This window comes from Pan troglodytes, chromosome 4 (genome assembly GCF_028858775.2).
Source record: "Pan troglodytes isolate AG18354 chromosome 4, NHGRI_mPanTro3-v2.0_pri, whole genome shotgun sequence".
Classification (NCBI taxonomy): Eukaryota; Metazoa; Chordata; class Mammalia; order Primates; family Hominidae; genus Pan; species Pan troglodytes.
This window is the reverse complement of record NC_072402.2, coordinates 12,510,920-12,536,426: the sequence shown is the minus strand read 5'-3', so window position 1 is coordinate 12,536,426 and position 25,507 is coordinate 12,510,920. Positions and strand designations below refer to the sequence as shown.

General features: G+C 38.3%; 1 protein-coding gene across 5 annotated transcripts in view; it reads left to right on the top strand.

The window, feature by feature from the left end:
• CTNND2 (catenin delta 2) overlaps positions 1-25,507 on the top strand; it is a 933,574-nt gene that overhangs the window by 35,869 nt on the left and 872,198 nt on the right. The window contains exon 1 of one of the 5 annotated variants that reach the window (XM_063811091.1): positions 23,450-23,595. The exons of the other annotated variants lie outside the window; for them this stretch is intronic. The gene's annotated coding sequence lies outside the window, so the exon portion shown is untranslated. Of the gene's footprint in view, positions 1-23,449; positions 23,596-25,507 lie in introns of those variants that run through there. 5 annotated transcript variants of the gene reach the window in all.

Genomic DNA, 25,507 nt, shown 5'->3' with positions numbered 1-25,507 from the left:
TTTCAACATGCATTTTGGAGGGGACAAATATTGAAACGATAGCAATCTTCTTAGGAGTAATGTCTATTCAAGTCATTTGCCCCTTTTGCATTTTCTTCTTCTTGTTGAGTTGGATACTTTTAAAGAGCAGGCAAACTCCATGATCCCCTTGATTCTGAATATTCAGTCATTTAACACCAAAGATCATTAGTTTGATTAATTTACTTTCAGTGGGTTTCATACCTCTTTTGAAGGTAAGATGATGTTCAAACTGGTAGCTTGGGTCTGTCATTAGTGTTTCCCACATCAGACTGCCCTGAGGTGGAATTCACACCCCAATCACCACCCTGGAGCACCCAAAGACTGTCTTGACAGAGCAGAGGCAGGAGTCCAGCCGCAGGTCTTAGTTGGGGCTAGTGTGATCCTCAGCACCACAGCTGGGATGGTGGCTGCATTGGAGGCAAGGGACACCCCTGCGCATGCTTCACTGCTTGCTCTAGCTGTGCCTGCAGGTGAAGTGACCTGTCAGAGGTCACACATAATGGTAAGTGTTAGTGCTAGTACTCCACCTGGGGACTCTGTCTATCCTGCCCCTGCTTCGCCATCAGGGGTTTATCTTGGTTGACAAAAGAGCACTGAGATGAAGTGTAGGGAACTAGCTCCATGATAATTGGGAAAAACAATCTGATGTGCCTTAGATCATAAAACAATGAGGCATTCTAGATGTCCAGCGCTGCTTACACTGTTTCTGTTTTTCATAAATTCTTACAATTTATAAATAGTACATTATTTTAATGAAGTCACAGTGTAAGTTGGTGTTTTACTAGGTGTATTGATTACAGTGATCTGCCAAAGTTCTTGGCTTGGAATCACAGCTTTATCACTGATTTGCTGGGTGATTTAGGGTCAGTGTCTTTGACTAGTTGAGACCAGCACAGGCTTTATAGAGCATAGATATTATTGAATGAATGAATGAATGGTCTCAGTATCTATAACTAATGGCAAAACTGGTGGGTCTTTTGAGTTACTTTCTGGTCTAATACACAATAATTCTAAAAATAGTGATCACTCATTCTTAAACAGTAGCCACAGAATTTTCTGCCAGTGTGACCGAGTATCCTGTTAATGAAACAGAACTGACATCTCTATGTGGAAGAGAGAGAAAATCTTAAACAGCTCGTTAAAGTTCTGATTGGCTGATTATAATAATCTGAGATGTTATTCCTTGCCTGTAATGTTTTCTGTGATTTTGTATTTTCTTCCCCCAAGTAAAAACAAAAACAGCCATTATTTCTTGCCTCAAATAGTTATTGGACTTTTCTCTGAAATCAGTGCAAAGTCTGAGCAAAGGGCAATTTTCCTGGCTAGAATTAACATGCAATAAAATTAGTACCACAGCCTCTAGCAAGTTCATCCTTCTCTGGAATAACTCGGCTTGTTGAAACTGTCCCTGGCTTCACAGTATTTTGTACCAGCCAACCAGCTGGATAGTCAAGAAAGGTCTTTATGCATTGGCAGTCCAGAAAGTGTTAAAATGTGAGCTTGGATCAGAACCTTGTGGTATTACATACAGACTTGTGATATTAAAACAAGGCTAAGAAGAGAAGATATAATGCCACATCATGCATTTGTCATAGTGATAGATGTGCTTGCAGATATCTAGAAAAATTGTTACAGCTTATCTACTGCTCGTGATAAGGTGTCAGGGAGGCAGTATCTTGGAGTGAGTTCATGATAACTAGAATCATGTATTGATTGGGACCACACAGAAGAGAATGCCATTATTGATCACGCGAAGAATTCCAAGAGAAGCCTAATGGCATGTGATTTCTCTTTCTCCCTGTGCGTTATTTTGCATGAGCAGTAGTGTAGTTTGTTATTAGGACAACATGGGAAAGGTGATTACATTGTGGCAAAAGCTTTTCTGTTTGTAGGAAAAATGCAGTAGGAGATCCACGAAAAACATTTAGCACGTAGGATGTGCCAGGCACTGTGCTGCACACTTTAGGTACAAAATCTCCTTCAGTTCTCCCAGTCTCTGAAATGTATTTGTTTTTAAATTTCCTGTGTCAGAGCTGTCAGTGGGGACCTCCTAATTTTTGTAGATGGTTAACCTTGGCCCATACTTCCATTTATGGGGCAACTGAGATTTCAGCATCCTGCTCAGGCTTCCTCTTAACCAAGTCCTGTGTCCTCACATGATGCATTGGTTATACCTGACTGCATTCATTTTCTGATGCTGCTATAACAAATCACCATAAATTTCGTGGCCTGAAACATCACAAATGCATTTTCTTAAAGGTTTTTTTAGAGACAACGTCTGGCGTTATCATCCTGGCTGGAGTGCAGTAGCAAAATCATAGCTCACTACAGCCTTAAACTCCTGGGCTCAAGCAATCCTCCCACCTCAGCCTCCCGAGTAGCTAGGTTTATAGGCATGTGCTACTGCACCTGGCTAACTTTTAAATTTTTTGTAGAGACAAGGTCTTTCTATGTTGCCCAGGCTGGTCTCAAACTAATGGCTTCAAGAGATCCTCCCACCTTGGCCTCCCATAGTGTTGGGATTACAGGTGTGAGCCACTACACCTGTTCCTCTTGAAGTTCTTTATGTTTGAAGCTCTATGTGGGTGTCAGTTGGCTAAAATCAAGGTGTCACTAGGGCTGTGTTCCTTTCTGGAGGCTCTAGAGGAGAACTCTTTTTTTTTTTTTTTTGTCTCTTCCAGCTTCTAAAGGTTGCCCCCACATTCCTTGTCTTGTGGCTCCTTCCTCCATCTTCAAAGACCGTGTCAACAGGCTGAGTACTTTCCACATTACGTCTATAGTTCTCCTCTTCTTCCTTTGTCCACTTCTCAAGACCCTTATGATTATTGTAAGCCCACCTCAATAATCCAGGGGAATCTCCCAATTTTAAATTCAGCTGATTAGAGACCTTAATTCTATCTGCAACCTTAGTTCTCTTTTGTGTTGAACATAACATATTCACTGGTTCTAGGAATTAGAACATGTATGCATTTGGCGGGTATTTTCTGCTTCCCACACTGATCCAACTTAGAAGTGAAAATCTGTCTCCTTTGCTGGTCTCTATTAATAAAAATGAATTATATCAAGAGTTTATTTAGTTAATTGACACCGAAAGAGGTTGACAGTTATTCTCCTTTAGTAATTCCTTTTTCTCTTTTCCCTTTCTTTTTGAAGTTATTGATAAATTCTCTCCCTTTCTCAAAACACATAGTTCTTCCCATATCAGGCTCTTTGAAATTTCTTCCTTTCAGTAACAGATAGGCTGCCAAACAAAAAAAGAGAACTTCCAAGCAATATAGTCCTAGTTCTGAAAGGAACTTTTGTGAATATGCTTGTAAATATGCTCTTCTCCATCTCATATTCTTAAATCAGCCCATTTTACACATTCAAAAACAAGAACAGGCTGGCAAGGTGACTCATGCCTATAATCCCAACACTTTGGGAGGCCGAGGCACGCGGATCACCTGAGGTCGGGAGTTTGAGACCAGCCTGACCAACATAGAGACACCTTGTCTCTACTAAAAATACAAAATTAGCCAGGCGTGGTGGCACATGCCTGTAATCCCAGCTACTTGAGAGGCTGAAGGCAGGAGGATTGCCTGAACCAGAGAGGCAGAGGTTGCAGTGAGCTGAGATCGTGCCATTGCACTGTAGCCTGGGCAACAAGAGTGAAACTCCATCGCAAAAAAAAAAAAGGAAGAAGAAGAACAGTTGAGACAAGACAGGCAGACAGGTTTGTGATTCACTGTAGACTAGTAGCTCTCAAGTGGGGACAGTTTTGCCACCTGAGGGACACTGAGCACTGACGGGAGGCATTTTGCATATCACAACTGGTGGAGGAGGCATGGCAGGGCTGCTCTTAAGTTAGGCTGTAAAGTCCAGGGATGCCACTCACATCTTACAATACAAAGGAGAGCCCCCCTACAACACAGTTATCTGTCCTGTGATGTTAGCAGTCCTGTGGCTGAGAAAGCCTGCCTTACACCAGACAGGTTGATGGTGGATCCAGGAAGGGCAGCGGGAGTGCTAATCCTAGGTCTGCTGGAGAGTCAGCCAGGTGCTGGGACCAGTAAGCTGAGTGGCCTTTCTAGAGGAGAAAGGGGAGACTTTGAGATACAATTTTAACTCCCTTTGGTTGTAAGATGATCATATTTGTTTTGCAAGAATCATGGTCAGAGGATTTGTAAATAATCTAAATGTCACATTTCGTATCTGCTTATTGTGGCATCCACATTTCTAAGTAGTACAATAATGATTTCTACTAAATACTGGCAATAGAACTTTCTAGGAAGAACAGCATCATTTGTCTGCTGTTAAAATTGAAGAATGATTTGTCTCTGGGACCTGACCCTTTTTTTCAGGCAGCGGAGGTTGGTCAAGGCCTTTGCTGGTGGCGTCCCTCGAGTGACCTCTTGGAAGCCTGCCTTTCGTTGTGGGGAGTGGCTTCCTGTGACTGAGGAAGACAAAGCAAGTCAAGCAGTAATTAGGACGTGGACACACTGACCTGAGCAGAGCAGTGAAACATGATGTTCGTGATCCTGATCAATTCATGATGCAGCAGTGGTGAATCAGCAGAGCAGGCCCGAACTGCTGAAAGAACGTGGAGTTCTGCTTTAGATGTACCCTAAATAAAACCTGACATCAGGAGCTCTTATTCCTAGGTGTACTTCTGCTGATTTCAGTTATCTATTATATCTATTTTGTAGAGAACGTTGAATATAATTGTAGAATTTGGGGGTGTAAAACCATCTCTTTGTGTCAGACAACACTGCATCAGACTGTTAAATTGCCTATTATCTTGTGTTAAATATGTTGCTTCCAATATGCGATTTTATTATTCTCAAATTTGGTTTGGACAGAAGTGGTACTTTGATAGAAGAGGCAAAGTGTGGATGGTGATTATCATTTTATGCTGACTGTAGCACATGAGTTTGCCAAGCAATTGTTAAGTTGGCCTTCCAGTGCTCAGATTTGATTATTTTTATGAAAATCAGCATTAAAAAGGAGGTTCTTTCACTTCCTGGTTTGCCCATGTAACACATATCCAAGCATCTATAATCACAATAATTGAATTTACTGCCGGAAGTTATTAATAATTTTTATTGTCCTGGTAGCAGCTGTCCATGTAATGCTTACACCAATCAAAAATAATTGGTTCCTAAGCTAAGGAAGCTATTGTGCATGAGGTCCTGGTGTGATATATCTGGCCCCATAATTTGATTTATTCCCACTGAGCAAAATCCTTTGAGAACTACAGCCCTCAAGTCCTGAGAGAGAATATTTTCGGGATATACCATTTACACTAAGAAACAACAATTGTTTGGCAATCAACAGTTTTATTATTGAACATCTATTTGCATAACAGTGTGCTCTGTACTGTGGAGAATACAGATGAATATCAATACATAATTTCTTTTCATAAAGAAAAAGCTTTTAACTTTCTTAGGAGAACAATTTAAACACGTGGACATTTTCATGTAAGTTCAAAGGTTAAATGAAATACGAGAAAATAGATGTGCTCAGGTTGCATTGCCAAACTAGGGACAGCTAAGCAGTACAGAGACTCCAAATCTAACTCTGAGCTGTATACATTGAATTTTGAAGTCTAACTAGTCTTTATATTTCATGTTAGCCCGAATTTTTCTCTTGAATGGGATACAGAAAACTGTTTTTCTTGTGTATTCAAATGATATTCACTCTATTTTATTCATATTCAGTTTAATATAGTGCTTGTTTTTCTCATCTTCTGTGCACTGACAGCAAATATAAAGCAGTTTGAGAACTCTCAGGAGGCTGAAAACAGAAGAGCTGGCCAATGTCTCAAAGGAGATAAATTGTCGTATAGCCAAGAAACAATGTTCTAATAATTATGGCAAAATGAAGACTCCTTTTTGAAGTAAGGGCTGGGGAATGAGAAAGCAGGTGAAATGGTAGTAATATGATTGTTATTTTTTGAGTAACTCTTCAAAAATATCAACTTTTTAGGATTATAGGGCAAGGCATGGAAATGTCTGTTTTAGAACTAATGGTAAGAAATGCATCAAGTTTTCCAGTTTCCTAAAACCATACTCCATGAATGTACTTTTGGGAAGAAGTCTTTGAATAGATGGAATAAATTTTTTCAAAACCATGGTGCCTTCAAAGTAAGAAAATGTCATGTTGTTAGTGCATACTTGAACAAATTCCAAGATTTGAGAGGGAACCGTCCCAAAATTTGACCAGCTGTCCTGAAAATACTATAGTAAACATGAATTGCTATAACAAATGCCTTCATTTTAATGGAAAATTTCTATTTTCCATAAATTATTCATTTTAAATGGAATATTTTAAATGGAAAATTTCTAGTAGTAAGTTGGTTAAAACAGGACAATCTTTGAGAAAAGTTTCCTAACAATTGGTCCATATTTAGATAATATAAATGTGGGAATTTGTTTAAATCAGTAGTTGAAAGAAGTCTTAATTTCTATTTCCCATTTAATTCCATTTCACCCAATTTGAGTATAGATTATCTAATGAGGCAACAAGTGCTATAGAAAACCACAGAGCAAGTTTAGAGGGATTGGGCACAAAATGATAGGGGCATTGTTGGAAGTTCTATTAATAAATAGGGTAGTCTGGGTAGGTTACATTGAGAAGACATCATTTGAGCTAATATTTCAACAAGATAGGGATGGGAGCCTTGCAGATACAGTAAATTGGGTCCCTAAGGTGTGAGAATGCCGAGTATACTCAAGAAATGCCAAGGAGTCCAATCATGGCTGGCACACAGGCACAAAGACAAATCATAGGAAATGTAGTCATCAGTTCAGAGAGATGATGGGAGAACACATCAAGTGGACTCTATAGGCCACTGTGAGGGCCCTTTGGCTTTCACACTGCAGAGTTTTGAGCAGAGAAGGGACGTGATCGAGTTCATGTTTTGCAAGGATTCTTCTGACTGCTCTGCTCAATTGTGGGGTGGGGATGGTAGCTCAGATAGCAGGCCCTTGCAGAGGGCCTGAACAAAAGATGACATTGGTTTGGACAATGGCATTCAGAGGAGAGTTGGCGAGAGAGGTGATCATCTTCTGGTTATGTTCTGAAGGTCAAAGAATTTGCTGACAGATTGGATGGAGTATAAGAAATATCTGGATAAAAGATGACTCCCAGTTTTTGGCATAGCAACTGGAAGGATGGCATTCTATTCACTGATAGAGGAGAAAATGAAGTTTGGGTGGGAGAGGTTCAGTAGATCACGTATGTTATGTTTTTATTTTGCGGTTCTGTTATGTGGTATTATGCTGTGTCGTGTGGCAGAGGTTTATCAGATGTCTGAGTGGAGGGGTCCAATAGGCAGTAGATGATACAAGTCTAGAGTTGAGCAGAGAAGGCTGAATGGGACTCTAAGACTTTTTGAAACATAAAACTCAAAGACTCGAAACCATCACATACACTGGTGATCATGCAGTACAGACGTAAAAAACGGACTTATGTATGTCAGAACATGTATGTGGGAGAGGTTGTTTTCTGTTCAAGTCATTTTCTATAGTTTACATCTTAGAGGGCAGTAACAGGAAGAGCATTCCAGTACCTTTTAGAACAAGATCACTTCAAAATACCCATAGAAAGATTTCTGAAAACATTATTTACCTTTTAGCAACAAAAGAAAATTATGTTTTATTGAGAGAAAACCTCTACTGTTATAGTAATGTGTAGATGGCAATTTAGGCAGACTTGGTACAATGCCCTATATTTGCAATATTTAGGGGGTTGACATGTTTTATGCAAGACCCTAGAGTAACGGAGATGTGCCAACCTTCTTCAAAAACCTATTGTATTTAAATGCTACAACTGTGGTAGATTATGTCACTGCTTGAATAAAAGTAAATTAAAAGTTCTAATTGGTACCTAAATTACCTGGTTTAGTTTCTTTACATATCTGTTGTAAGGTAAATTATAGCACTTTTATAAAAACAAACAGCCGCTGGCTTGTAATTTTTATAAGCAGTAAAGGCATGTGTATATTTTAAATTTTTCCTATTTTTGTAGCTGAAACAATTCTTATGTGCATTATAGAATCTTAGCTATAATTACCTGAAATCCAATTAAGATACTAAAACAGTGAAATTTACAGATGAGCTTAACAGTACTTAGCTCTCATAGAGAATTGGTTATAAACCTCTGTGTTAAACATTAGGGATTATGTATCTTTTAAAACGCTACAAAATATTATTAAAACAACAGCATTTACAACTGAGCTCTACAATTTACTAAGAACGGAGTTGTCCAGCAAATGTGATTACAGAATTGTCCAGTGGTTGAAACATTAGTAAATCTGTAAAAAGCATTGTGTATGGGAAATGTGGGTGCTATTTTGCTTAAAAGATGTAATACCTCTCAATAGATGAATTCATCATGAGATTAAAATATTTTATGGCCAGTGAATCCTGGTTACAGAACATCCCTATTTTGAAAATTATTTGTGTATTATTATACATATGCTGTCTATACATTCTTGTCATCCAAGGATTCAAAGACATCACAATAGCATATAATACTGAATAAAATCACTTGCTAGTTAATTTCAGTGTGAGTGAGCAAGTATAATAGAGTAAGAACACTGCTTAAGGAAATAGGCTTTAGAACAAGAATTGGTTGTAAGAAGTAGCAGTTTTTTTTTTTTATTTTTGGTACTTCTGCAATTTCTATTTTCATGGAAAATTGAAGTGGAAATGCTAAAATACTGAAAAAATCACTCTTCCCCTGGCATTTACTGGCAGAATAGGAACCCACAACTTACAAGGCAGATCTAGCTTTTGAATGAACTTGTACTTCAAATTTATTGTCTGATAAAATTGTCGAGTTTTCACATGCTTAATTGTAGCATAAACCAATTGAACCTTACATATTTTAGATATTTAATCCGATTGATCACAGTTGTTATGATGAATGAATATGACTGACAGTTGTAAAAAGTACAGTAACAATTCAACTGTATTATTTTTTCTCCCTTATTTTGCCAGTTCCTTACATAAATGGCAAATAAAGGGATGGGGAGGGATCTTTCAGTCTATATCTGGTAGTCCCTATAGTGTGCTTATACTGTGGTAAGTATAGGTGTTAAGGAAAGAGTGCTGAATACAAAATAGGTATGGTACCTGCCCTTGTGGTGCTCAGAGTTTTATGGGGACACTGATTTCACCCCATTAATGAATTAATTTTGCTACTGAGAAAAAGGTTAAGTGAGAAGAAAGCAGGATCTGGAAGAGAGAGTATTGAGACAAAGGCTAATGTTGTGTGAGGTTTGTGTGAGTTACAGGCATGTAGGTGGCTCTCATAGATGAACAGCAGTTATTAAGGGTAAGAATAGGAGATTGTTCTGTGGAAATCATGTGCAAGGTCTCTAGGGCTTTCCTGTATTGAAAGCAAGTAGTGGGCAGCAGGAAAATGACTGATAAGAGGTCCCCCAGAGCCGTGTAGACATATAGGGGGTCCAGATGATACATGAACTTGTTTTCATCCAAGAACTGGATATTTATTCTTCCTACAATAATTTTATAATCATTAGGGTTGGTGATTGATGGGAAGATATTTTAATTTCTATTTTCATTGTCATTTACTGTATTTTGTTTTGTTCTTCTAGATCTGTGACCATATGAAAGTCTGCATGTGGAATTTAACACCTGTGGTGATAGTGCAAATTATGAAACAAGGCACCATGTGTTAAGCATAACACATAATGGCACAGAAATGAACTGCTTCAGTCATTCATAGGAAGGAGATGTCAGTGTTAAAGGAGAGTGAAGACTCCATACAGGAAAGGAGCATGAGCTGTGTCTTAGCAGACAGTCGTGAAGGAGATGCTCTTGCAGTGCCACTGCAAGAGCATCAGTGTGTGTCTGAGTTCAGGCTTGATTCCAGCCATTAGCCTTGTGACTTGACCATCATAGAATCTACTTCATTGGGTTTTTCCAATTAACAAGATAATACATGTAAAGCATTTAACTTGGGGACAGCGTATATAAGTTTGTGACATATTAGCTAGTTTTATTGTTGTTTTATTCTTACTTACTCTTTTTTTGAGACGTAGTCTCATTCTGTCACCCAGGCTGGAGTGCAGCTCACTGCAAGCTCCGCCTCCCAGGTTCACGCCATTCTCCTGCCTCAGCCTCCCGAGTAGCTGGGGCTACAGGCGCCCGCCACCATGCCTGGCTAATTTTTTGTATTTTTAGTAGAGACGGAGTTTCACCGTGTTAGCCAGGATGGTCTCGATCTCCTGACCTCGTGATCCACCCACCTCAGCTCCCAAAGTGCTGGGATTACAGGCGTGAGCCACCGCGCCCAGCCTGTTCTTACTTATTCTTATTGTTGTCTTATTATTTGATTAAACGTGGATAGTAACAGAAAAATTAATGCTTCATAGCTAAGAATATGCATCCATGATACATATATCAGTAAGTTATCTGCAGGGTTCGTGTAGAGCAATATAGTTGGTGAAAGTATAAGGAATAGGACAGATATTGGTATTGTATTGATTGTATTATAACCTTACATTTGCAGCAGCAATTTTGGGTTTAGTTACCTTATGAACACTTCCAAGTTCTTTCTGTCATCTGACCTTCCACCCCCTCACCCCATTCCTATCAACTGGATATTTGCCTGTAAAATTCTGGGAGTTTGTGTGCATGTATACTGACATCATTTATAAGGCAATATTATATAAAACCAACTTTGCCACCTATTTTTGTTATTAACTAAATGGAATCCAATGTTGTGGAAAGTCTTTAGGAAGGTGTCTAGGGATTGATAAGAAGAAACATCAAATTAAAACTGGAGGGAAGCAAGAGTGAAAAATAAGCACAAGCAATCCCCATATAAAGTTACTTTAAAAAATGGTCCATGGCTGGGTTGAAGCCACATTACCTGTGATTTCATTTGATTGCAGTCATTTTGAGGGAGTAAGTCCAACCTCCAAACATATGCCATAAGGAGTACCAGATTAGCTACAGGCCCCTGAGGAACCCACGGTTTCTGTGCTTCCTATCTGAAAAGTTCTCTTTTCCATTTCACGGCCATCCTGATCATGGGCAGACCTTGTCAGCCTCTTGTGGATCCTGGCTGGAAGGTTCGTGTTGAAATCATAATATATCATGTTATGTATTCTTCGTTTTCTTATATGCTCATGCACGATCACAAAACACATTGTAGAGCAGAGAGGCATCATTTCCCTTATAGAGAAGATATTTTTTCGTTAATAGCATAGGTAGTCCCTGATCCAATATGCACATTTGTAGCTCAGCTCAAATTTATTAAATATGACACTAACTAGGTTAACCCGTACTTAATATATATCAGCTCTTCTGCTTATTGACCCCAAAGATCATAGATAACCCTTATGAGTCAAGAGCCTTGTGCATTATTCTGGCTCCAAATGACACGATTTGCAGGCCTCATTAGGACACAGGTATAAACTCATCAACAAAGGGTCATCAGATCGTATTGTCCTCTTGCTCGCACCCTGTCCAGCTCTTTTGCAGGAGGGAGCTCATCTTTACCACGGCCTGCTGACACACCCTCATTGACTGCTGTGCTCCAGCCTCATTGTCATTTTTGTTTCTTGTACAAACAAGGCTTGTTCCTGCCTCAGTGCCTTTGTATCACCACACATGCCCCCTGCAAACATTCCCCCTGCCAGAGCTTTGTACCTTGATATGGCTGGCACATCCTCATCATCCCGGACTCTTTTCCAGTGTTTGCTCCACAGGGAGGACCATTCCTCTATCTCTTCTTGTATTGGGTTCAAATTAACCATGTAAGAGTAGGGGAAATTGAACTGTGAAAACCAATGTTTATATTATTTAGTATGGACTATATAATTTAGGAATCTAATCCTGATGTCAGTAGTATAAGAATGGTTTTTAAGTTCAAATATTTAATGTGAAGTACGTGAAATTTTTTAAATGCATGGTCTTATATCAGCTTATTGGACATTGATATGTCTGCATGCACTAATTTCAACTATTTAAGTGGGTTGTTTGGGAATTTGATAATTTTGAAAATAAATAATCTTATATAATTATTAAAGGGATTTCCAAAACCACCCATATTGCTTTCACACTCTAAAATGCTGTGATTTTGTTTTTATTTCTTGTGCCAGGAACTCATCACATAAGGTTCAAATTTATTTTGGTCCAAGTACATATTTTAAAAATATTATAGATAGCTCAGATTCAGCCATGTTACCAGTGAGTGAATCATATCACAAACCACATATATGTCGAAGGGAGATGTATTTTCTGGTGTTCTTTTTAGTTTTAAACCTGGGGTGCTATTTGACTTATCTGGTAATTCATTCTGCCACTGTAGTTCCTGATGCCCTTTCATATTCTATCCTCTGTTTTGCACTTTTTACTTCTGCTTCTTCCCTCCCACCTCTCTTTTCTGGACAGTTACCTTTTCTTCCTGTTTCTAGCCTCTTTCTAACTTCGACACTCAGATTGATACTAAACTATCATCCTGAGCCGACTTTGTCAAATACAGAGAAACACAGCTTTTTGCAAAAGGCTTCAGCAACTTTGTGCTGAAAAAGTGATAAAGACCACACTCCTTCAGATGACACTCACTCCCAACTTCCCATCAGCCTCCCCTTCCACAGCATCCCTTCTTACCTCGTTCCCTCTGGCCATGCCGAATGAACTCCTGTTCTGATCTTGCCTTGTGTAGTCAATATTCCAGAACTTTGCATAATTTCTTAGCTGTGAAAGCAGAAAATATATTTTGCTTTGTATTTTTGTTCATTCTTTCTGTATCTGAATACCTTATAATATTATAAACTCCCAGGGGGCAAGGTCCATGTTTTGTTCTTTTTGTCTCTCCCAGTTTATGGCATGGTGGCTTATAGATAATTAATGCTGAATAGATATTTGTGAGTTGAAGATTTTGTGTCCTACCAAACTAACCACAATTTCTTAATGCACATAGTATTCATTCAGTGCTTTCTCAAAGCCTTTTCTTGCAACCACACTTTATAAATGAGTAACTTAGATAAAGCAGTGAAGAGTCAAGTTCAATTATCCGGCAATATCCTTTATTCTCTCTTGGAGTTGATGGCTTAGGGCAGTGGTTTGCAGACTATGACCTCCATCCCCATCATCTAGAAAGCTTGTTAAAATTCTAGGTCTGGGGCCCAGAGTTTCTGATTTATTAGGTCTATGGTGAGGCCTAAGAATGCACATGTCTGAGAGGTTGCCAAGTGATGTGAATGCCTCTGCATCAGAACCTCATTTAGGGAACCTCTATGCAGGGTGACCAGAAGTCTCTATTCTAAAGTGACTGAGTTCAAGAACACTTAATCTCTGAATAATCTCAAGATGAGTTAAAAGTGGCTTTTAGTTGTGTGTATTTCATATACCTTTTTATCTTTAGATTTTGTTTTTCACCTAATAAGGTGCTTACAGATCTCCTCTCCACTGGTCTTTATTTAATTGGAAGGAAAAATGCTTTTACCTGTTGGAGGTACACACTAAACTCCCTTGTTTGCCCAAAGGAATTTCTGTTGAGCACGTATCATAGTGCATCCTAGCTGGTAGCTCAGTTAATTCTCATGCTTATCCTACAAATGGTCTCTGTTTTTCCGGTGAGGTGAGGTTAGTTCACTGGTCCAAGGTTATACACACAGGAAAGGTAGGGGAACTAGGATTCATACCTGGGGAGTCTGGCTCAGGAGCCCACACACCTCACCACCGACCTTTGGTATCTTTAGGTAACATAAGATGCTGCTGTCCCTGTTTCAACCTGTGGGTTGAAGCCTTTTCCACAATCCTTTTGGCATCTCCAGCTAATCCCTGGTTTAAGGCTGCCCTCTGGCATTACAGGTTTTTTATGCTTGATTGCAAAAACCCAAGTAACCATCACTCTTTAAGGAACTGTGTCTTAATCAGATTTATTTTGGTCTGTGAGTGCAGCTGCACATTACAGTTACCGAATATTTTTATCACTTGCTTTATGAAAAATGACAGCGCACCACAAATGGCCCAGTTTAGAAGAGAATAGTGGGGCCTCTTATCAGATGATCTTGCTTTTCTGAATTTATAGTTTTACAGGCATCATCATATTTGGTTTTAAAAACCAAAACAACAACAAAAACTGTGAAACGTTATCCTGATTTTACAGGTAAAGAACTGAGTCTCAGGAAGGTTGAAGAACTACTTCATGGCCAAATCATTAGAACGAGATCCAGGTTCAGATCCAGGGTTTGAATTCCTAGTTCAGTGTTGATTTTACTGTACATTCGATACTTGTGTTACGATGGAATATATACCTTCTGTAAGCTTTAGGAGAGATTTTGCACATATTGGATACAGTTTTCAAATTAGAGTTTTAAGTATTCACTTACTCAACAAGTGTTTACTGTGCTCTTTCTTTGAGCCAGGCACTCTTCTAGATTCTTGGAATATATCACAGAACAAATATAAACTTCCCTGTAGTTCAAACATACTATTAATTTATAAAGTAAATAAATATCAGAAGCTTCCACATTTACTGTGTTAGGTAATTTTAAGTGTCTGCTTGGCTAGGATTCGGTGCCCAGCTGTTTGGGAGGGTGACAATAACAGCAAACAGAAATGAGTAAATTGTATGTTAGATGTTGATAAGTGCCATGGAAAACAAAATAAAAGTGGAGAAATGTTGGGGAGAAAGGATTCCAGGCAAAAGTAATGCAGTTGAACTTTTATGTTGGATACTTATGTAGAACTGACAAGTAAAGGAGGTGAGGGAGTTAGCCATGACCCTGGCTTTGAAAAGGTGGGTCCAGGCCCAGAGAGCAGTGAGCACAACGGGCCACCCGTGGCAGTGTGCTGAATGTGCTTTGGGAACAACAAGGAGGACAGTGTGGCTGGAAGGAGAATAGTGGGAGGATACTTAGGAGAACGAATGCTCAGCCAGGTTTTCCAGGGCCTTGTTTATCATAGACGCTTTTGAGCCAAGAAGTGATGTGATCTGACATAGACTTGGATCAGTCTGATGAACCTGTAGAGAACAGACTGCAGGACAGCAGTGGTGGACACGGAGAGACCAGTTCAGAGATGATGTTGTCAATCCAAGTGACTCATGATGGCGGCTCAGACGAGGAGGAGAGAACAATGGAGGTGGCAAGAGTGACTAAACGCTGTACCTATCCAGAAGGTAGAATCAACGGAGTTACCTGGTGGATTAGGTGTATAATGGGAGAGAAAAGGCTGAGTTAAGAGTGACTCCCAAGATTTTCGGCCTCAGAAACTGTAGGGATGCAATTGGCACCAAATGAGAAGGAGAAGAAAGTGAGTGGGGCAGGTCTGAGAGGTGGAGCAACTCGAGATGAGTTTCAAGTTCACCAAGGCCTGTGGGGCACCCAGCTGTCAGTGGATCTAAGTGGCAGTGGATCAGTAGGCAGGTGGATCTAGGAGTCAAGGTCCAGGTGTGGGCAGTGACTTGAGATTCATCAATGTAGGTGTGATATTTAAAGTCACCAGACTGGATGAGATCTCCAAGAAAGTGAATGTAAATAAAGAGGAGGTGGTAAGACCACTGAGCCCTGGTGTGAGCATGATTGGGATGCCAGGGAGAGGGGGAGACAACAGAAGAGGGAGAAGTGGCCAGTGAAGTAGGAAGGAAACGTGCAGAGAATGCTGTTCATGAAGCCAAACACAAAGACCCAGGAAGAGCTTGGCTGTGCCTGCACCTGTCAAATGCTGCAGGAAGGTAAAGGAAAGAAGGCCTAAAAATTGTCCACAGCTTTAGAAAGAGGATGGTCCTTGGGGAGCCTGACCAAAGCAGTTTTGGTGGAGTGATGAGAGAAAAAGAGTGAGTTTTCCCTAGCACAAGAGACCTGGTGAGAAGTTGGGAAGCAATCTCCAATTAAGTAGATTCTTCCCAGAGATTTATGTGTTTTCCAATTTTGACAGGTTTTGATTAATCTCCCGAGGTTTGAATGTGATTCTTTTATTTGGAAGAGGTTTGAAAAGAAAGAGAGAAAAACATCAAAAGAGAGACACAGAGAAACAGCAAAGTAAAAGACAGTCAAAGGAGAGAGAAAGAGTGATTAGTTGGACCTTTCAGCTGGTAAAGTGCACACATAAGGGCAAACCCATTATCAAATTGGTTTCCTATTGTTCATTTCCAGCTGCCTCTTTTCTTTTTGCTGAATAATTAATTGGGTCTTCTATGAACAAGTAATTCAAATACATATATTTTGTTGCTCTATTACATTTCTTGTCTGCTTGCTTCTGTTTCTAAAGGGTCAGTCAGTGTAATTCCAGGATCTAGGAGACTGTTTCCCACTGCATGTAAACAGAAACTTAGAGGTTTTCAATGTAAGTATACAGTATCTTTTCATGAGATGTGTATTTCTGAACTGGATACTGTTTGGATCACCCTGACTGGTACCTATTTCTTTGGTCAGTGATACTGTCACAGTTGGCATTTCCTTCACATCATGCTGTGCACATACAAGTGCCGCCAAATGTTATGTTTACTCCAGTTTTCTCACAGTATCTTTCTCAGTTCTCTCTTGATTCTTGCCATTTGTTCCTTACTGCCATTAGACCATCACTTAGGGTCAAGGTAGGAATATAGTGATTTGTCATTGTGCTGACCGAGTTTCATCTATAATTAATTAAGCAAGGATTGTGGATTTTTTTTTCTAATTTTAAGAATGCACTTAAAAAAAATCTCTTTCAGACTTTGAATAATCACCTTTGGTTATAATGAATGGCTTTACTGTGAGCATTTTGAGGTCAGTCTCTGGGTGACATTCCTGTGGCATTCTTGGGGCTGAGTGTGATACCATGGCCTACAGTGGGTGCTGGGAGATATCAGATGGAAGCTGAAGAGTCTGAAAGGTAGGAACAAGGGGGAAGAAACAATGAATGCCGTTGGGTGCCACTAAAGAGGTGGCGTGGTTAAGAGACGTAAGTTAATTGTAAATGTGTAACAGGAAACAGGAGATAGAAGGTGAAGGGAAGCTTGTCGCTGACTTGAGGTAGGAGGAGAATGTATACCATGACTGAATGACTAGAAATTATATTCAAAATCTTTTATTTGCCTTTTCTAGAAAGCATCGACTGCATTTAGCTACCCTCTGCCCTAACTGCTGATTAAAATATAAATAGCTGGTTCTGGCCAGGATTTTGAAAATCAAAGCTTAGAATTTTGGATTTACTTTTACCATCAGTACCTTATGAAACATACTGTGTTTACCAAAATCACAAATGGAATTGGCCATTGCCAATGTGGAGACTTGGCAGCAGCACACAGGCCAAGCAAACTCTCCAAAATACAAACATGATTGCCTGTGACTCAGTACTACAGGCAGAATCCAGCACTTCTGTGAAGAAGTCCTGGGTAGGCGTGGTTTAATGACTTGAAAAGTAGGATTTCCAAACAGGCCCTGTGTTAATGAACAAAGCTGCATAAAGCCAGCTGCTCCTGTGGACTGGACATGGGTGAGACCAGTTCCCCTCAGGCCACAGAGTGAAGTCAGCAAATTCCTCTAGGAAATAACTAGGGCTGAGAAAACAGGCTCTGTACCACTTCTTTCAATCATGCAGAGTAAAGACCTTTCTTCTCCTGAAAGGTAGAGTTTCAGCCAAGATCTTTTTGGGGGCATTTAAATGTTATTCTAATAAGAGAAGTTCATTCAAGGGAAACAGAACACATATACACTCACACCCACATACGCACACACACGCATGTATTAGAGAGATAATATGCATATTATTTTAAGGAATTGGCTCATATAGCTATGGGGACTGGAAAATCCAAAATCTGTGGGGTGAGCTGACAGGCAGGAAATTCAGGGAGGGGTGATGCTGCAGTATAAAGTCTGAAATCTGCGAGACAGGCCAGTAGGCCGGGAACTCAAACAGGGTATTTATGTTGTAGTCTTGAGGAGAATTCTGATTTTGGGGGACCTCCGTCTTTTCTCTTAAGTTCTTTAGCTGATTGGATGAGGCCCACAACATGATGGCTGGTGATCTGCTTTACTTAAAGTTAGCTGATTGTAACTATTAATCAAATTCACAAACACCTTCACAGCAATATCTAAACATGTGCTTGACCAAACAGGTGGGCACGATACCTTAGCCAAGTAGACACATAAAGTTTCCTATCACAGTAAATGTGGAAGCTTCAGATATTTATTTACTGTATAAATTAATAGTATGTTCAAACTACAGGGAAGTTTATATTGGATAGTACAAAATGTGCTTCAAATAGAAACTTTTGTTTTTCATTAATGAGATGGAAATATGTGTGAGTGAATGCTGTGATTTTGGATCGGCACTCTGGGTGTTATTATCTTTTGTAGCTCAGTAGCAGAATGGATTTGAAAGTAAATGAAGAAAAGAATTCCCATTATTTTTTAAGAAATATTTTTTATTAATCATAATTGCCTTTTTTCTCATTCCCCGATACAATGTCTCCTGCCAATTTAATAATTTATTAAAAATGTATAGTAGAATTACTACTAGTATTCACAAAGGAAATAAAGCTATATATTTGGAATAAATGCAGATAAGTCCATACTTTCTATATCAATGAGAAGTTGATTGTTAGTAGCTACTTTATTACCTATTACCTTGGAATTTCATATCTAGGGAATATATTTGTCTTTACGAAACAAAATATGTTCATCATTTTTAATTTGTCACAAAATTGTAGGCTACTTTTTTCACTTGTATTTCTCATTTCCATGGAGTTTTGGGTGGAGTGGAGTGAAACGTCTTTCCACGATGGTGTTCATGTGCCTTTGGACTTAGAGAATACATGAGAGCTCTGTATTAGCATCTCAGCTCATCTACCACCTATATCCCTACCCCTCAGCCTCTGGGTGTACTTTTTTATTGTAATTTTATTTATTATTATTCTATTTTTTTATTATACTTTAAGTTTTGGGATACATGTGCAGAACGTGCAGGTTTGTTACATAGGTATACACATGCAATGGTCGTTTGCTGCACCCGTCAGTGGAGTGCTGGGTGTATTTTAAACCTCCTATCTTATGGAAGATTGCTGGAAAAGGAGGTCTGAGCCTTGGACTAGATTTGGCTTTCAACCCTACAAGGCTCGTGATTTTCCTACTCAGCCATTCTGGGTTCCTGGCCATGGGCAGAATGTGCCAGTGTGGTCAGATATTTATTTTCTTTTCTCTGTTTCTCACTGTGCCAGTCTAAGTGTAAGACTGCCTGTTCTTTGGAGAAATTTACAAAAGGCCATGAGAATCATCCGGGACACTTCATCAAGTTCTCAAACCCTCCAGCTTGTGGTCTGAGATACATAGAGAGGAGTTTAACAGCCACTTTGTTAACAGATAGTGAATACCTACTTTTCCAGTCAACGGCAGTGTGCTCACTACCTAAACCGTACCACCAGATGGACCAGTTCTTTATTCTGGGCATATCACTGACAGCCAGTGGGAGTTTCCTGATTAGTTGGGACTCCCTTTGCAAACCATGGAAAATGAACTTAACCTGGAGTAATAGGAAATGTGGAATTTACAGACTCTCATAAGTAAAAATGCTAGAGGTTTGCTCTGTCCCCACGTTCTACTGATCGTGGCTCATTTTTTTCTCTTTCTGTCTGATATGGCTGTGTCCCTACCCAAATCTCATCTTGAATTGTAGCTCCCATAATTCCCACATGTTGTGGGAGGGACCTGGTGGGAGATAATTGAATCATGGGGGCAGTTTCCCCTATACTGTTCTCATGGTAGTAAGTCTCATGAGATCTGATGGTTTTATAAGGGGAAACCCCTTTCACTTGGTTCTTTCTCTCTCTTGCCTGCTGCGTTGTAAGATGTGCCTTTTGTCGTCTGCCATGATTGTGAGCCCTCCCTAACCATGTGGAACTGTGAGTCCATTAAACCTTTTTTTCTTTATAAATTACCTAGTCTCGGGTATGTCTTTATTAGTACCCTGAAAATGGACCAACACACTGTCTATTAGTTCTGCTTTCTTCTTTACTACCTTCATCTTTAGCAGGCTCTTTATAAGTAGTGTCAATATGTCAATGGGAGCTCCAAGTTTATATGTTAGTTGTTGAGCAACCATAGGAAGAATGTACTTTTTCCTGATGGTTCCAAGAGACTGTTAAGGATTCACTCTGCCTGATCTAGCCTGGATCTCATGGGAATCATCCTGGACAAGAGAAAGAAATATTCTGACCTAGGAGGTTTGGGTCAGGATTTGACTCACATGATACACGATCCACGTATACCATATGCCTCCCTCAGAGCTATGTGTATGGAAGCTCTCTACGAGAAGCTCTGGGTGTGGAAGACATAGCCTGAACTAACAGTGTGGAGCATGGCATGATGTAGGCTTAGGACATTCATGAAGGGTTTGTGCAAAGTGAAGGCCAACATGTCCTTAGGAAGTAAACATTGCCATTGTGTAAATAAGGTAGGGGGAAAATTGAGTCATTCTGTGACACACCAAATTTCAAAAGATCTACACCATTACCAGTCAGTCCCAAATTCACGTTATGGGTAGTAATTAATTTTCCCATGCTACAACATCAAACACACTATATTAATGTTGTTATTTTGAATTTTATTTATTTTATACTTTTTACATTTATTTTATAATTTTACATTTTATAAGTGTGTAGTTTCTGTAAACTTAAGGACTTCTAGCCTAGTTGTATTTGTCCATGCCTAACTATAATAAAAATAATTTGAAACTGGATGTCTTTATCATTATTTTTCTTGAAAGATGTACTTTTTTAGACCAGGTTATAATTTTTTCCCCATAAAATGTAACAATGTTTAAACACAAGGAAGTAATTTGGTAAATATTTTAATATTGTTGAATAAAAGAAATTAAAGTTTAAAGAATAGAGGGCAAACTTTTGCCTTGCAAGGGAGAAAAATCTATGAAAATTATGTGTAGAAGTATAGAAAATTGTTACTATAGGAATTTAGGATTCTCATTGATATTTTAAAATATATTAAAATAAGCATTAAATAACTTTTTAACATAATTCTAAACGCCGTCCAGTTTTTAACATAATTGCCATTGTTATTGAAAGATTTTTCTATTTGACACTTGACAATGTAATTCACAAGTAATTCATTAATGAAAATATCTGTAGATATGTTGTCATAATTATGCTTATTTAAAAATTTCAGTATCTGTTTCCACATTGTTTCACATAGTTAATTTCTTTTTAAATTTAGTTTTTTAAAATTTATAATTGACATGTAATTATACATATTCATGGGGTATAATGTGATGTCTCAATGCATGTTTACATAGTATAATGAACAAAGCAGGGTAATTATCGCATTCAACACTTTTACATTTATCACTTCTTTATGGTGACAACATTCAAAATCTTCTAGCTATTTCGAAATATATACTACATTGTTACTTGCTGTGGTCACCCTACTGTGCAACAGAACACAACACTTATTCTTCCTAACTGTAATTTTATAACTACTGACCAACCTCTCCTATTACCTGCCTCCTCCTCCTCCTTCCCAGCCTCTGGTAACCACTATTCTACTCTCTACTTCTATGAAGCCTGCTTATTTAGATTGTACAAATGAGTGACATGACGCCATATTTGTTTTATTGTACCTAGATTAGTTCACTTAACATAATGTCCTCCAGACTCATCTGTGTTGCTGCAAATAACAGGATTTCATTCAGTTTTATGGCTGAATAGTATTCCATTATGTGTATATGTGTATATCACATTTTCTTTATCCATTCATTTGTAGATGACTTTTAGATCGATTTCTATATCTTGGCTATTGTGAATACTGCTGTAGTAAACATGGGTGTGCATATATATATATATATATATATATATATATATATATATATATATATAAAGTCTTTGACATACTGATTTTATTTCCTTTGGATATACACCCAGTAATGAGACTGCTAGATCAAACCGTAGTTATATTTTTAATTTTTTGAGGAACCTTCATACTGTTTTCTGTAATAGCTGAACTAATTTACATTCCTACCAACAATGTACTGAGTTTGCTTTCTCTGCATTCTTCCCAGCATTTACTTTTTGTCTTTCTGATAATAGCCATTCTAACTGGGGTTAGGTGATACCTCATTGTGATTTTGATTTGCATTTATCTGTCGATTAGTGATGTTGATTTTTTTTGGATGTCTATTAACCATTTTCATATCTTCTTTTGAGAAATGTCTATTTGGGTCTTTTGCCCATTTTAAAATCAGATTATTTGCTTATTTTTGCTATTGAATTGTTTGAGTTCCTTATAAGTTCTGGATATCAGCCCCTTGTCAGATGCATATTTTGCAGATACTTTCTCCTGTTCTGTAGGGTGTCTCTTCACTTTATTGTTTACTTTGCTGTTCAGAAGCTTTTGAGTTTGATGTAATCCCATTAGTCTATTTTTGCTTTTATTTTCTCTGCTTTGGAGATCTTATTACAAAAAGTTATTGTCCAGTTGAAATTCATGAAGCATTGATCCACTATGATTTCTTCAACTAATTTCACAGTTTTGGGTCTTACATTTAAGTCTTTCATCTATTTAGAGTTGATTTTTGTATATGGTGAGAGATAGGGGTCTGGTTTCATTCTTCTATATGTGGATATACAGTTACTTCTAATTGATGCTTAAAAACACAGCACCTTTGCCATCTGTACAGTATGAAGCCAAAGATTGATAGTTTGTTGAAATTTGAAAATTTTATTGTACTTGCATTTTTCTCGAACTGACAGCCCATATGCCATATTTCTAATTTTTCCATTAATATTTCTGTTTTTATTGACTGACATTCACTTAATAAAACAATGACACAATTGTCCAAATAGAAATAGGTAAAAAAATTTCTTTTTATACCTATTTCTGGTTTGGATTTTGAGTTTTTAATGTTTCATTAAGCAAGTTCACCAATTCGCTCCTATATTTGGAATAATTATTCTCTGTATTAGCCATTCATTCATTTAAAAATCATTATGGTTTGTGGCCATAATGTGCTAGGCTGTGATTTATGTTCCAGGGATGTGTCAAAGTACAAATCAAAGTTTCTCTTTCTCACGGGGGTTACATTTTAGATGTCTTGATTTATTTTAGGCATTTATGCTTTTCTAAATATAGACTAGTCACAATTTATCACGGACTCAAACATTAAGTATAGTGCTACACATCCCTTGAAAAAATCCTTTCTTAGCCTTGATATCTTACTGATTTTATTCAGATTTAAACTTTCCATGACTTGTGTGTAATTTCAAGCCATAGATCGTCTTGACGATTGTATTAGCCTGCTAGCCCTTCTGTAACAAAGCATCGCAAACTGAGTGGATTAATTAATAAAAACATAGTTTTGGAGATGGAAGTCAAAGACCAAGGTGTCTCTTTAAAAGGCTGTGAGGGAGAGTCTGTTCTTCCAGGTTTCTGGTAGTTCCCTAGCAACCTTTTCTGTTTCTTTGCTTTTGTGACTTCACTCCAAGCTCTGTTTTCATCTTCATGTGGTGCTCCTTTTCTTAAGGACACTAGTCATATTGGACTAGAAGCCTACCCTACTCCAGTATGACCTCATCTTATTACATCTGCGATGCCTCTGTTTCCAAATAAGGTCATATTCTGAGGTACTGGGGGTTATGATGCTATGATTTTTGGGAGGACATAATATAGTCCATATCAGCCACCATGGAGTAGATGAGATTTACTTTTTCATTTAAAAATAGTTATTAAAGTACTGTGCTGGGGGCGAGTGATATAGCAGTTAATAAAAAAAGAAAACAAGACGTTTAGACCCTGATTTTATAAAGCTGACTGGCAGATCACATTCAAAATGATGCTAAGACAAGCATTCAGGTCCTGGCTATTTCACTTCCTAAAAGTAGGTGGTAGAAACCTGATTTCCACGTTGAAGCTGCTGTCCTAACATAGCTGTGGCTTCCTTATGCGTCCTCGGCTAGTAGCCACTGGAGAGTCAGGTTTCTTGCCACGATACAGTAAGGGACTCCAGTTAGAGTCACATGCTAGCTCCTGTTCATGAAAATGATGGCTCCCTGACCCCCTGCCCCCCTCCGCCAGTCAGTTAAGAGGCTAACTCCCTGATCTTCACCTTCCTACCTTTATGTATAGCCAACCTCAGGACAACCAAATTCAACTCAGACACTTCCTCTGAAGGTTGATTAACAATATTAATGTGACTTAGTATATATGGAATTTACTAGGAAGAAAGTAGCTTGCCAGGCAAATACAGTGATTGATTAGAAAAATGAGCTTTATTGAGATTTTAAAAAATCAGTTCATCAAAATGCTGGCACAGAATATACATGGTACCTATAAAAGGGTTCAAATTAAACAACAGGTGCTCCCTGAATTCATTAGTTTTATAATTAGAGTTCTGGGATATGCCAGAACTTCTGTGTAACTTTTTGTAAAACTAATGCCAGAGCTATTTTATGCTATAAAATATTTTCCAATTTTCAGAATGGAATGAAGTAAGTATAACTGATGATTGCTTTCATTTTAATGGGAATCTACAAATCTGAATCCTAATTTGGCTTCAGAGGTTGCATTATTAGTCTTCAAAATCCGGCAAGCAGTGTGTATGTGTGTGTGTGTGTGTGTGCGCGCGCGCATATGTGTGTGTGTGTGTGTGTGTGTATTTCAGGCTATCCATCCCTTCAAGATATTTACAATGCACTCACGTTAGATCTCTCTATGAACTTTAAAAGGTCTTCAGGCAGCTATTACACAGACTTCTTAGAAACCTGTGTTAAAAGTTTCTGTAAAGATGTTCATCCCTAAGTAACACCTATTTTATTAAAATAAATATGCATGGGCTTTAGTTAGTTAAATGGGAAGTGATTTTTCTCTTCTATTTACATAGAAATGTGGAATATGGGAAGTTAAAGCTGGAGGAATCAGTATAACAGCCAATGCCCTCAGTAAATGATGAGTAAACTAAAATCTCATAAACAGATTGAGCTTGATGACAACTGGGACTCAGACTGAATTCTTTTGAATCTAAATTGTTTTCTTAAAGACAGCAGTGTTTGAAACACTTTGGGCTACTGATATTTTATAATTTGAAGGTCTATCAAACCATTGTTAAGATTTTCTGTGCTAGTACAAACAATATAATCTTTTATTTTTCCTTTAAAAACCTGGTTCTGTTAAAGAAAATCAAACAAACCACCCCTGGAAAACAAAATGAGTTTTTTTCTGATTTTATTGATCCAAATAGAGTCAAAGAGTCAATTTCCTAGGATCATAAATAATTATTCAACATTTCTAATACACATTTAGAAGGTGAACTATGTAGAACTAGTGAAATATAAGCCGCATTATTGTAGCTTTAACTTGTAATAAAGGTAAGATATTTTCTTGAGTATTATCTCAAATATCATAGTGGTGAGATAGACATTTTTTGCTAAACTCTGTTGACAGTCTTGCTACTTTGTTGAGATCAGGTTTATGGACACAGGGTGGTTTTACAAATTATTTATTTTTTCCTCCTGTGATACTGATGATACAGGCTGTCTG